The sequence below is a fragment of the Phocoena phocoena genome, chromosome 13 (assembly GCF_963924675.1).
Source record: "Phocoena phocoena chromosome 13, mPhoPho1.1, whole genome shotgun sequence".
NCBI lineage: Eukaryota > Metazoa > Chordata > Mammalia > Artiodactyla > Phocoenidae > Phocoena > Phocoena phocoena.
In genome coordinates this window covers 60,463,592-60,475,759 of record NC_089231.1, presented here as the reverse complement: position 1 = coordinate 60,475,759, position 12,168 = coordinate 60,463,592, and the positions used below count along the sequence as shown (strand labels likewise).

Here is a 12,168-nt window from a genome sequence, read left to right as displayed (position 1 = left end):
ATTTTAAATTCCAAATAACTATATTTAAAATTGTTAATTTTCTGCAGCATAAAAACTCTATAATATTTACATTTATAGTAATTTACTCTTGGCACAATTTTTTTATTCAACATCATTAACTATTTGTAGGAACATAAATATCTACAAGGTAGATAGATTTACATTTTTTTTTTTTTTTTGCGGTATGCGGGCCTCTCACTGCTGTGGCCTCTCCCGTTGCGGAGCACAGGCTCCAGACACGCAGGCTCAGCGGCCATGGCTCACGGGCCCAGCCGCTAGGCGGCACGTGGGATCCTCCCGGACCGGGGCACGAACCCGCGCCCCCTGCATCGGCAGGCGGACTCCCAACCACTGCGCCACCAGGGAAGCCCAGATTTACATTTAAGTACTACTAGATCTAAGTAGATTTAGATTTTCTTTTGGACACATTCAGAAAACACATTTTGGATCCTTTTATCTTATTTTGAAACAAAATGAAAACATTTTACTTTATAACCCATAACTTTACCCCCCATACTACCTCAACGAATAATTCAGCATAAGAACGAAACTTACTTTCCAGCTATTAGATTCACTGTCCAAATTAATCTAAATGCATGGCCAGCCGACCTGTAGCGGGAGTTGTGGTTTCTCAATATGTAAAGTGTGAATAAAAGCATGTTTTAAAAACTATTTTCATTGATCTACAATATACTGAAACAGTGTGCTTGGCGTGGCAGTCTGTTTACAAAGAAGGCAGTGATTCTTCCCCTCCCCATGTCAACCCTCTTTGCAGCTCCTCTGATCAAGAGACAGGGTCTATTTCCAGACCCCTTGAATGAAAGTGATCATGAAACTTGCTCTGACCAACAGAATTTGGTGGAAGTGATTTAGTGTCAGTTCTGAGTCTGGGCCTCAAGAGGTCTGAAGTGTTTCCACTTGTTCTCTTAGAACTTTGCCCAGCTGCCATGTGAAGCCTGGGAGAGGGCCACATGGACAAGTCCGTCCATCTTGAAGCCATCCCAGTTCGGCCAGCCTCCAACCAACTCAGCAGCTGACAACAGACACAAGAATGAGCCCAGAAAACCCACCCAGCTGATAGAGGCCAAATTGCTGACCCACAGAAACAAGAGCAAAATAAACAGTTATTGTTTCAAGTCAGGAAGCTTTGGGATGGTTTGTTACTGCACGAAAACTAATTAACATGGCTTGCTTTGTACATGAAGCTTCAAGGTAATTCCTTTAGCCTTCCCTCTGCCCCTCCCCTGGCCACCAGAGAGTCACTGCTAAACAAACCCAACCTAAAGGGAAATTCCGTGGCCACACGGCTCAGTTGGTTTTCCCTGGTTGATGAGATATTATATATATTTTTAAAAAGTTAAACATGCACATAATATTTATCCCTATTAAAGTCATCTTATTATGTTTCTAGACGACTGGAGATAATCATTCTAATATGACATAATTTTTTGCAAACTGGTATTTTTCCAGTTTTAGTGAGAAATAATTGACATACATCACTGTCTAAGGTGTACAGCATGATGGTTTGATTTACATTTATTGTGAAATGATTACAATAGGTTTAGTTAACATCCATCATCTCATATAGATAAAATAAAAAGAAAAGAAAAAATATTTCTCCGTGTGATGAGAACTCTTAGGATCTGCTCTCTTAACAACGTTCCTATACATCATATAGCAGTAGTGACTGCAGTCACCATGTGGTACATTACAGACCTAGTATTTATTTATCTTATAACTGCAAGTTTGTACCTGCTGACCGCCTTCCTCCAATTCCCCCTCCCCATGACCCCATTTCTGGTAACCACAAGTATGATTTCCTTTTCCATGAGTTTGTTGGGGATTTTTTGCTCTTATTTCACTTAGCATAGTTCCTTCAAGGTCCATCCATGTTGTTGCAAATGGTAGGATTTCCTCATTTTTTATGGCTGAAGAGTATTCCATTATAAACATATACCACAACTTCTTTATCCATTTATCCACCAATGGAAACTTAGGTTGTTTCCATATTTTGGCTATTGTAAGTAATGCTGCTATGATCATGGGGGTGCAGATACCTTTTGGAGTTAGGTTTTTGCTTCCTTTGAATATATCCCCAGAAGTGAAATTGCCAGATCATGTGATGGTTCTATTTTTGATTTTTTGAGGAACCTCCAAAATGTCTTCCACAATGGCTACACCAATTTACATTCCCATCAACAGTGCACAAGGGTTCCCTTCTCTCTACACCCCTACCCACACTTGCTATCTCTTATCTTTTTAATGATGGCCATCATGGCCATTCCAACAGGTGTGATGTGATAGCACACTATAGTTTTGATTTGCACTTTCCTGATGATTAACGATATTGAGCATCTTTTCATGTACCTGTTAGCCATTCATATATCTTCTTTGAAAAAATGTCTGTTTTGGTCCTTTGCCCATTTTTAAATTGGATTCTATTTTTTTTTTTGCTATTGAGTTGTGTGAGTTCTTTATATATTTTGGATATTAACCCCTTATCAGATATAGCAACACTGACATTTAATTCCTTTTCTCAAAAAGTCCCCTAGCTATTACACAATTACACAGCACTTTCAAGAATCAACACTTGCTGGGAATTCCCTGGTAGTCCAGTGGTTAAGACGCCATATTTTAGTACCATGGAATTCTATACTTGGGCCACATGCATGTAATGCACACCTTGAGTAACCTTGCTAGGCCTGATGGAAAGAGAGGGACTAAAAGGGCACGGCCTTCCTGAGAAGTACAGGTGCTTCATCATAAAATTGGTGATGCCTGATTCACACCAACTCAAACTTACTTGGAAATTTAGAAAAACAGAGCTGCCAAAGCTGTATGTTGTGACTTGTTGCTCCATAAAAACCTGTCTGTCGTCTTTGGAGTGAGAGAACATTTTCTTAGTACACATTTTTAAAAAAATACCATCAGAGTTAAGGATATTGATACTTTTTGTTCTTAAGTTTTTTGGTTTTTTTTTTTGTCGTATGCGGGCCTCTCACTGTTGTGGCTTCTCCCGTTGCGGAGCACAGGCTCCGGACGCGCAGGCTCAGCGTCCACGGCTCACGGGCCCAGCCGCTCCGCGGCATGTGGGATCTTCCCGGACCGGGGCACGAACCCGTGCCCCCTGCATCGGCAGGTGGACTCTCAACCACTGCGCCACCAGGGAAGCCCTGTTCTTAAGTTTTAAAAAGGTTGCAACTTAGTCACAAGAAATAAAGTTTTTTAAAATTTTAATTTACATTATCCATAGAAAATATTCCTTTACTATCTTGTGTAAATTTACATTATCTACATAGCTCAGGAGAAACATATTAGGAAAGTAACAAACTTATTCAAAGAATAAGTCTCTCCTTTTTCCTATCACAGCTTTCAAATGGTAGCCTGTTAAATTAATTACTGTATATTATGCTAAATAATTTTAAAATGAATGTCGATTTAATGGACATTAGAGAAATCTGAGTCTTCAAAGCATTCATTCTACCTTTTAGTGTCAGGTTTTTGTGAGGTGTTTTAAACTGGAATGAAAGGGTGGACGATAACATCAGATGACTGCTAACTAATGGAAGGTTAAAACTCAGACTATTAAAAGGTACTTGAACTTGCCTTATCTACCCCTTAAGATTAAATGTATTTCACACCCTCTTAATAGATGCCTATCCTGTACTTTTACATGTCAGTGTGACAGAACAATGCACTGAAGTAACATGCTTAATGACTTTTAATTTACTGATAGAATACAAAGTGAGAAGCTCTAGGAAGCCGAGACATGGGAGAAATGACTGAAACACAGGCTTTATTACTATACCATTAACAGACAAAAATCCAGGTTAAGACTTCATTGGTAAAAATTACTGCTAAAACTGGCTGAATGCTAACTAATATTTTCTTTCCATCTTACTACAAAATAGAATGAAAAATCTGTCTTAATAAAGCCAATATGATTTCATAAATTATGAGATTTCAGAGAGTAAATAAGCTTCAAAATGTACCAAACAATCTGTATTCTTCAAAACTCACGCAAGCATTCTTTCCAGGAGATTGGAAAATAATGGAAACGAGCTCCTCAAACAAACTTTTTAGCCAGTATTACACATTTAACTTCTCAATTTCCAGGAGAAAAATAATACACAGGCAAAGTTAACATATGGCATTTTGGATCTCAAAAACCTCACTGCAAATCTAAAGAGAAAAAATTTGTGGAAATGATTTGTTTTGTTTCTATGTTCTCAAGTCAAAAAAGGAAAGGAAACAATGAATTTCTATGTGTAAATAATTATGAATAACAAACGTGTAGCTCATCAAGAAATCCATTACTTTCTATTCACTTTATGTGTACTTCAGAATCACACTATTAAATAAGTTTGGTCATAAACACATTTGGAAATACATTTTAATTTTTTTGACAGCTAGCAAACTATGGTTGGGAAGAATGTTTCTAAATATAAAAAAAAAATTTTAAGGTGCTTTGAAGTCACATACTGGAAATACAAAAGAAAGAAAACACACCAAAACATAACTATGAAGAATCAAGGATCACAGAAAAACATAAAAAATTACTCCATTTAAATTAAGTAGAATCTTTTCTTCAGGACACTTAAAAAGAAATCTTTACTTTAGTTGTTTTATTTATGAGAACATAAATGAATCTTCTATAACTAGAAAGGCTTTGCTAAAGAGGCTAGAATCAAGATAAAAGGAATGCTTTAAATTTTTAAGAGTTTTTTTTTTAAATCATAAAAGACTTTGAAAAAAATCTACCAGAGTAGAAGGAAAAAGCACCCAAGTTCCTCCCACTTCGGTAAATTCCTATGCGTTTCTAACAAAATAATGATGGCGCACTCCCCTGATTTAAAAAGTATTTCCCTATTGTATCAATAAAAATCTGTCAACATAACGGCTCCATAATGGAACATATTATATACCAAAGTTCAGAGGCAGGCCTTAAATACTTCATCTCTTTCACAGCTTGTCCATGTTCTCATTCTGTATCACTGCCTTCAGAAACGTCATTATTATATTCCCTGTCACTATTACTTCAAAGTCATCCGTATTAACTAGAAAGAGGGTTGTGCTGAGATGTGGGATTCCTGTGTGGACTGGCTATTTACGTAATTCACTAACCTTCCTATGATTAACCTTGAGCACTGCGCAGTCGGCTGAACGTGGGATCCCAAGCAAACACAGCATTCACAGAAGAAAGGTGGATCCAGTGTCTCCACTCATTTCCTGCCACAGCCTCCCCCAAAATTCCTAAGTGGGTTTTATGTAACATTAACAGGCACTGTGCTAAGTGTTTTATATGCATTATCTTGGAGCTCATAAAACCTTTATCAAGGTATTATTCACCTTCATTTTCATATAAGGTGATGAATTTGTACATCATTCAATTAGTAAGTGGCTGAGATTTGACCCCAGTTTTGGATAGCTATTGCTGCTTTTTAAACAATGAGATGAGAAATATAAAGCTTATTTCTTATTAATTTAGCATCTCAATAATTATAGTTATTACTTTCTTAGAGAGAATGAGCCCATAATTAAACTTAGCTAACCCTTCAGGTTGTTTAATCAAAGGCACTATTATATCTTTCACTCTCAGTACCTGAATACAATTACAAGTGCTATCGCCAAAGTTTAATCATTGTTTGTAAAGGTAAAATAAGTATCAATGGCAAGAGTTGCAAAACCAGTGTGTTGGGATTTAATACTTAATTCTTTTTTTTGCTTGGGCCCGTTAATGATCGCATCATCTGCCTCCCTGGTCTGGAAGTCCCAGGGAAAGTATGGGCGCTGCTCCTGGTACAGATGAAAGGCTGGAAGGGATGGGTCAGTGATCCAGCCCAACTGGGCTCCGACGTCAGATCTTCTGCCACAGGGTTGCTCCTGCCACCACTGCTTCCGCGTGTCAGAGCCAGAGTGACGTGGATCGTGAAGTACCACGCTAGATGTTCTTAAAGTGTAATCACACCGTTCAATACATTTATGGTGGAAAAAATTATAACATTATACTAAATAGAAAACAGAAATTTATACATTTGAGCTATCCTACGTTGACCAGAATGAGTATTTAGAGATAATTTGGCAATTTGCTTTAAAAACTTATATGAAGGGACTTCCCTGGTGGCACAGTGGTTAAGAATCCGCCTGCCAATGCAGGGGACACAGGTTCGAACTCTGCTCCAGGAAGATCCCACATGTCGCGGAGCAACTAAGCCCGTGCGCCACAACTACTGAGCCTGTGCTCTAGAGACTGCGAGCCACAACTACTGAGCCCGAGCGGCACAACTACTGAAGCCTGTGTGCCTAGAGCCCACTCTCCGCAACAAGAGAAGCCACCGTGATGAGAAGCCCGTGCACCGCAACAAAGAGTAGCCCCCGCTTGCTGCAACTAGAGAAAGCCCACACACAGCAAAGACCCAACACAGCCAAAAATAAATTTTAAAAAAAGTATTTTACATTTGTATTATTGAAAATCTTGAATATGACAAAGAATTTCAATTTTTTTATGCCAGAAGACAGATTTTATATAATTATTAAATCAACTTTAATGGAAAATCTTGTTCTCTATACATCTAAGGTTCTGGTGAGATCTTAATCCATGCAAAATAAATGGCGGGGGGGGGGGTAATTATTCATCTAAGACTAAGCCTAGATTTTAAGAGTTAAAATTTATTTTATAAACTTCCAAATTTCCAGGTCAGAGATGGAAACTAATAACTTGAGGGAAATTTTTATTTATATTCTGATGTAAAGTTGCTGATAAATATCTCCATTCTTTAACTGTTGCCAAAATCTGAGGGATTTGTTAGCAATGTTGTTAAAACAGGGAAGTATCACCATTGAAAACAACATTATAGTCTAGCAGACAGCAAATGACTTGGATTTACAGAATCTGGATTCAAGTCCTGGCCCGTAAACTGCAGCATGTAACACCAAATCTCAGCTTTTCAGATACTTTGTGATCCAGCAATCCTACTCCTAGGTATTTAATCAAGAGAAATGAAAACATACATCCACACAAAGACCTATACATGGAAGTAAATAACTTCATTCATAATCACCAAAAACTGGAAACAAGCCAGTACAGAAACAAGCAGTACAGAAGGTAGCTCAGAAAATATATTTCTCTATTCTACTTTCAAGCTAAAACTAAACTTCTCTAAACTAACATACTTTTTTTAAAAACAAAGAAACATAAAACAATGCTGGTGAAAAATGCAAAATGTGAAAGCTGTATATATAATATACAACCTTTATTCTATGTTTAGGTGTTAAAAATCACCTAAACATAGAATAAAAAGGACTATATCAAATATAAAGAGTAGTCTGTGTTTAGAAAACAGGACTATAAATGATTTAGTTTCCTTTTTCTACTTCTATGTATTTTGTGGATTCCTTTGAGAACAAAATATTTTTATAATGGCAAGTAAACATTTTAAATTTAAGCAGTAGGACTTCTGAAGATCCAGTTTAATTTCATACAATAAAAAAAACATACTCAAAAACACAAATTAATGTTCTTAAATATTAAATCAAACAAACTATAAGTGTTTATAATATCTTGACCTAAAACCCCCAGGAATGTAAGAACAAAGGTAATTATGAAAATGAACACTGTATAAGCATCAGTAACCAACAAGACTGTACCTGTGCTGATACTATTTTCACAACCCTTATATAGGTCAAATGGATATTTAAAAACCAATATATAAACAACACACCCTCGAACAATTAGCCTTTATTCAAAACAATAAACATAATTATAATTACGTTACAACAAATCTGTTTTGACAAATTAATACTCTTTAAGGAGGCCATCAGACAGACTTTCAAACTCGGAACAGAAGTATCTAAACCAAATCCTATCACCATGTTCTTTATACATTCAAACGGTTGCCTTGAAAATAATATAAACAAGTGAAATACAGAAAACAGAATTTATCCTTTTGGCTAAATAGATCAGCATACAAGTTCATGTACATACATGATCTACCAAAATATATCAAACGACACCCATTTCTTATATAAACCTTGTAACAAAATTTTAATCCTACTTACTACAAAAGTACCCCAAAGCATTTCTTTAAAATCATCCAGGTGAGGTGAAATAGGGGCAGGTAGAGATGAGACTGGACCAGCCATATGCTGACGACTGGTGAAGCTAAGTGACGGGTAAATAGGGACTTTACTATTCTCCCTATTAAAATTATATTTGAAAACTTCCAAGTGTCCCAATGAAATCCTCATCTTTGGTCTTCTTTTTTTTGAGGGGGGGGGGACATGGCACATGACTTGTGGGATCTTAGTTCCCCAACCAGGGATCGAACCAGTGCCCCCTGCAGTGGAAGCACAGAGTCCTCACCACTGGACTGCTAGGGAAGTCCCCCTCATCTCTGGTTTTTTAAAATAAATTTATTTATTTATTTGTTTTTATTTTTGGCTGTGTTGGGTCTTCGTTGCTGTGCGCGAGCTTTCTCTAGTTGTGGTGAGCGGGGGCTACTCTTCCTTGTGTTGCATGGGCTTCTCATTGTGGTGACTTCTCTTGTTGAGGAGCATGGGCTCCAGGCGCCCAGGCTTCAGTAGTCGTGGCTCGCAGTGTCTAGAGCACAGGCTCAGTAGTTGCGGTGCACAGGCTTAGTTGCTCTGTGGCATGTGGGATCTTCCTGGACTAGGGCTCAAACCCGTGTCCCCTGCACTGGCAGGCGGATTTTTAACCACTGCACCACCAGGGAAGCCCTCATCTTTGTTTTCTTGTTTTTTTTTTTTGTTGTTAACTATATTTATTTATGGCTGCGCTGGGTCTTTGTTGCTGCGCGGGCTTTCTCTAGTTGCGGTGTGCGGGCTTCTCAATGCGGTGCCTTCTCTTGTTGCAGAGCACAGGCTCTAGGCATGCAGGCTTCAGTAGTTGTGGCGTGCAGGCTCAGTAGTTGTGGCTCGTGGGCTCTAGAGCGCAGGCTCAGTAGTTGTGGCCTACTGGCTTAGTTGCTCTGCGGCATGTGGGATCTTCCCAGTCCAGGGCTTGAGCCCATGTCCCCTGCCTTGGCAGGCGGATTCTTAACCACTGTACCACCAGGGACGTCCCCTTCATCTTTGTTTTAATGTAATAATTCAACAGGTGAAACAGCCAGTGAAAATAAATTTTAGTCTCCACTTATAAACTTTATCAGCTATTCTAACTGCTAACATTTGAAGGGAAACAAAACTTACTCTTCCCTTAAATTACATCAGGTCTAACTCATTACTTTTATTTTTTTAAGATTTACTTATTTATTTACTTATTTCAGCTGCACCAGGTCTTAGCTGCAGCACGCAGGATCTTTGTTGCAGCATGTGGGCTCTAAGTTGCAGCATGCGGGCTCTTAGTTGCAGCATGCGGGCTCTTAGTTGCAGCATGAATGCCAGATACAGTTCCCTGACCAGGGATCAAACCCCAGCCCCCTGCATTGGGAGCGTGGAGTCTTACCCACCGGACCACCAGAGATGTTCCTAACTCATTACTTTGGGATATTAATTTCAGAGATTTTCATGAGGTATTAACTGAAGCAAAACAGGACAAAAATAAGTTAGAGTCACAACTTTTAAGAGCAGGGAAGCAGAAAAAAGAGAGAATACACTATAGGAAAATAAAGTAGTGTTTATAAAAGGAAAGAGGGAACATTGTATACTATATGCCAAAATATTACTAGTAGAGTAACAAATCAAGATAACTGTATGGGCTTCCCTGGTGGCGCAGTGGTTGAGAGTCCGCCTGCCGATGCAGGGGACACGGGTTCGTGCCCCGGTCTGGGAAGATCCCTCATGCTGCGGAGCAGCTGGGCCCGTGAGCCATGGCCGCTGAGCCTGCGCGTCCGGAAGCCTGTGCTCTGCAGTGGGAGAGGCCACAACAGTGAGAGGCCCGTGTACCGCAAAAAAAAAAAAAAAAAAGATAACTGTAGCAAAAAAACTAATATGGAATTTAATTAGCACTCATTAAGGAAAAAGGAAGAGAAAGTTAATTTTTTAGTTTGCTGTGATTAAGAAATTCCTGATGTTACCTGAACTATTTATATTTTTAACTTAAAACAAAATACATTAAAAAAAACTAGAATTATTAATGAGAAACTACTTTGAAATCCCAACTTATTTCAGATAATCTAAGATTTCTTTAGTAGTTAAATCAATTTTTAGAATAGAAAAAAAGCAGACTGTTGATTTAGTATATAAAAGCGTTAAATAAATATTCAGAAAACCAGTAAAGTGCTAAAAGAATGCATCAATGATCTCTGAACCTAAGTTTGAATATCTTCATGAAATATAAAGTTTACATCATCCTAAATATGACCATAAATATTAGCTAAAAGTACTCACAAATCAGTAAGGAGTTTTTCAGTTTTTGTTTTTTAATATATTTTTTAATTTATTTATTTTTGGCTGCATTGGGTCTTCGTTGCAGTGCACAGGCTTTCTCTAGTTGTGGTGAGTGGGGGCTACTCTTCGTTGCAGTGCACGGGCTTCTCATTGCGGTGGCTTCTCTTGTTGCATGCAGAACATGGGCCCTAGGCATGCGGGCTTCAGTAGTTGTGGCACACGGGGCTCAGTAGTTGTGGCTCGTGGGCTCTAGAGCACAGGCTCAGTAGTTGTGGCACATGGGCTTAGCTGCTCCGCAGAATGTGGGATCTTCCTGGACCAGGGCTTGAATCCATGTCCCCTGCATTGGCAGGTGGATGCTTAACCACTGTGCCACCAGGGAAGCCCTGGTTTTTCAGTTCTTAATACAAAATGGGTCTTGAGATTTCTGGTGTAGAAGCATAATATTGATTCAAATTTTAAATGCTCTTTTCACAAAAGCAGAAGAAAAAACAAGTAAAGATCTTATTAAAAGCAAAATCCTGTTTTACCATCTTTCCCCTGAAAGAAGACAGCTCAACCACTCATTATATGAGCAAAGGAACACACGAAGATGACAATATTACTTTCCTGATGTTAAAATTACATTTCTTTCCTGTCAGAAGCACAAAATAAATATTTACGTAGGGACCACCCTTCTGCGTAGCAACTTGTAGGAGAGGCAGGAATGACTGTGCTGGTAAAAAACATTTACACAAGCCTGAGCTTCCAGGGAAAATGTTTTATATTTAGTTACTTCATGAGTTGTGGAGGGCTCAACATAAACAAATGTTCTAACTTACCCTCACAGTACAGCATTTCAACACTACAGATGTTGTTCAAACCAAATAACTAAAAGAAAAGCGAAACTCCCTCTTAGGAGGGAAGTTTCTTTACACTTCTATAGCATGGCGTTTCTTAAAGTTCTTATCTCTCACCTTCATTTCTGTGCATGTTTGTCTCTAAGTTTAAGGAGAAAAGCTATCATTGCCATCTAAAATGTCAACGTGCCTCGTACTTTGTTGAATGTGAAAGTGGAATTTTAATAACTTAGTAGTGTGATGGCAAACAAAGCCCCAGCAATTCTTCACCTTTTCAGGGCAATCAACCACTTTGAGAACCTCCTGAAAGCTATGGACTTTTCTCCTAGAAAACAGTACATTTGCAAATTTGAATATAATTCTGGGGATCCCCTTTAAGAGAAGCACCAAAGAGGCCTAAGGACACCAGCTGACAGTTCTTGGCACATGAAACGCCAATAGCCAATCTATTCCTCAACTGAAGAGAACAGGAATAAAAGAGGGCACTAAAGTTCAAGTTTCTATCAAACCACAGAGGCAACCCCCAACACTAGGGCACAAAGACAAGAACCAAGCATCTACCAACCAACCACCACCCAGACCACAGCAAGAACACCAGCCGTTCAAAACAAACAAACCAAAAACTTCTCTGCAGGAAAATAATCAGCCTCAGAGCAGAAAACACACTCCAGCATCAAGGGCTTCCCTGTCCCTCAGGCGATACCCTCCAGTCTGTGTATGTCAGCCCTCCCCACAAACACAGTCTCCCAATCAGGCTTTTTTTTTTTTTTTTTTTTTGCGGTACGCGGGCCTCTCACTGTTGTGGCCTCTCCCATTGCGGAGCACAGGCTCTGGACACGCAAGCTCAGCGGCCATGGCTCACGGGCCCAGCCGCTCCGCGGCATGTGGGATCTTCCCGGACCAGGGCACGAACCCGTGTCCCCTGCATTGGCAGGCAGACTCTCAACCACTGCGCCACCAGGGAAGCCCCCAATCAGGCTTT

The 12,168-nt window shown here is 39.1% G+C and overlaps 1 protein-coding gene across 1 annotated transcript in view; it reads right to left on the bottom strand.

Annotated features, from left to right (window-relative positions):
• Positions 1-12,168, bottom strand: part of TWSG1 (twisted gastrulation BMP signaling modulator 1) — a 29,703-nt gene that overhangs the window by 10,385 nt on the left and 7,150 nt on the right. The gene's annotated exons all lie outside the window — the stretch shown is intronic.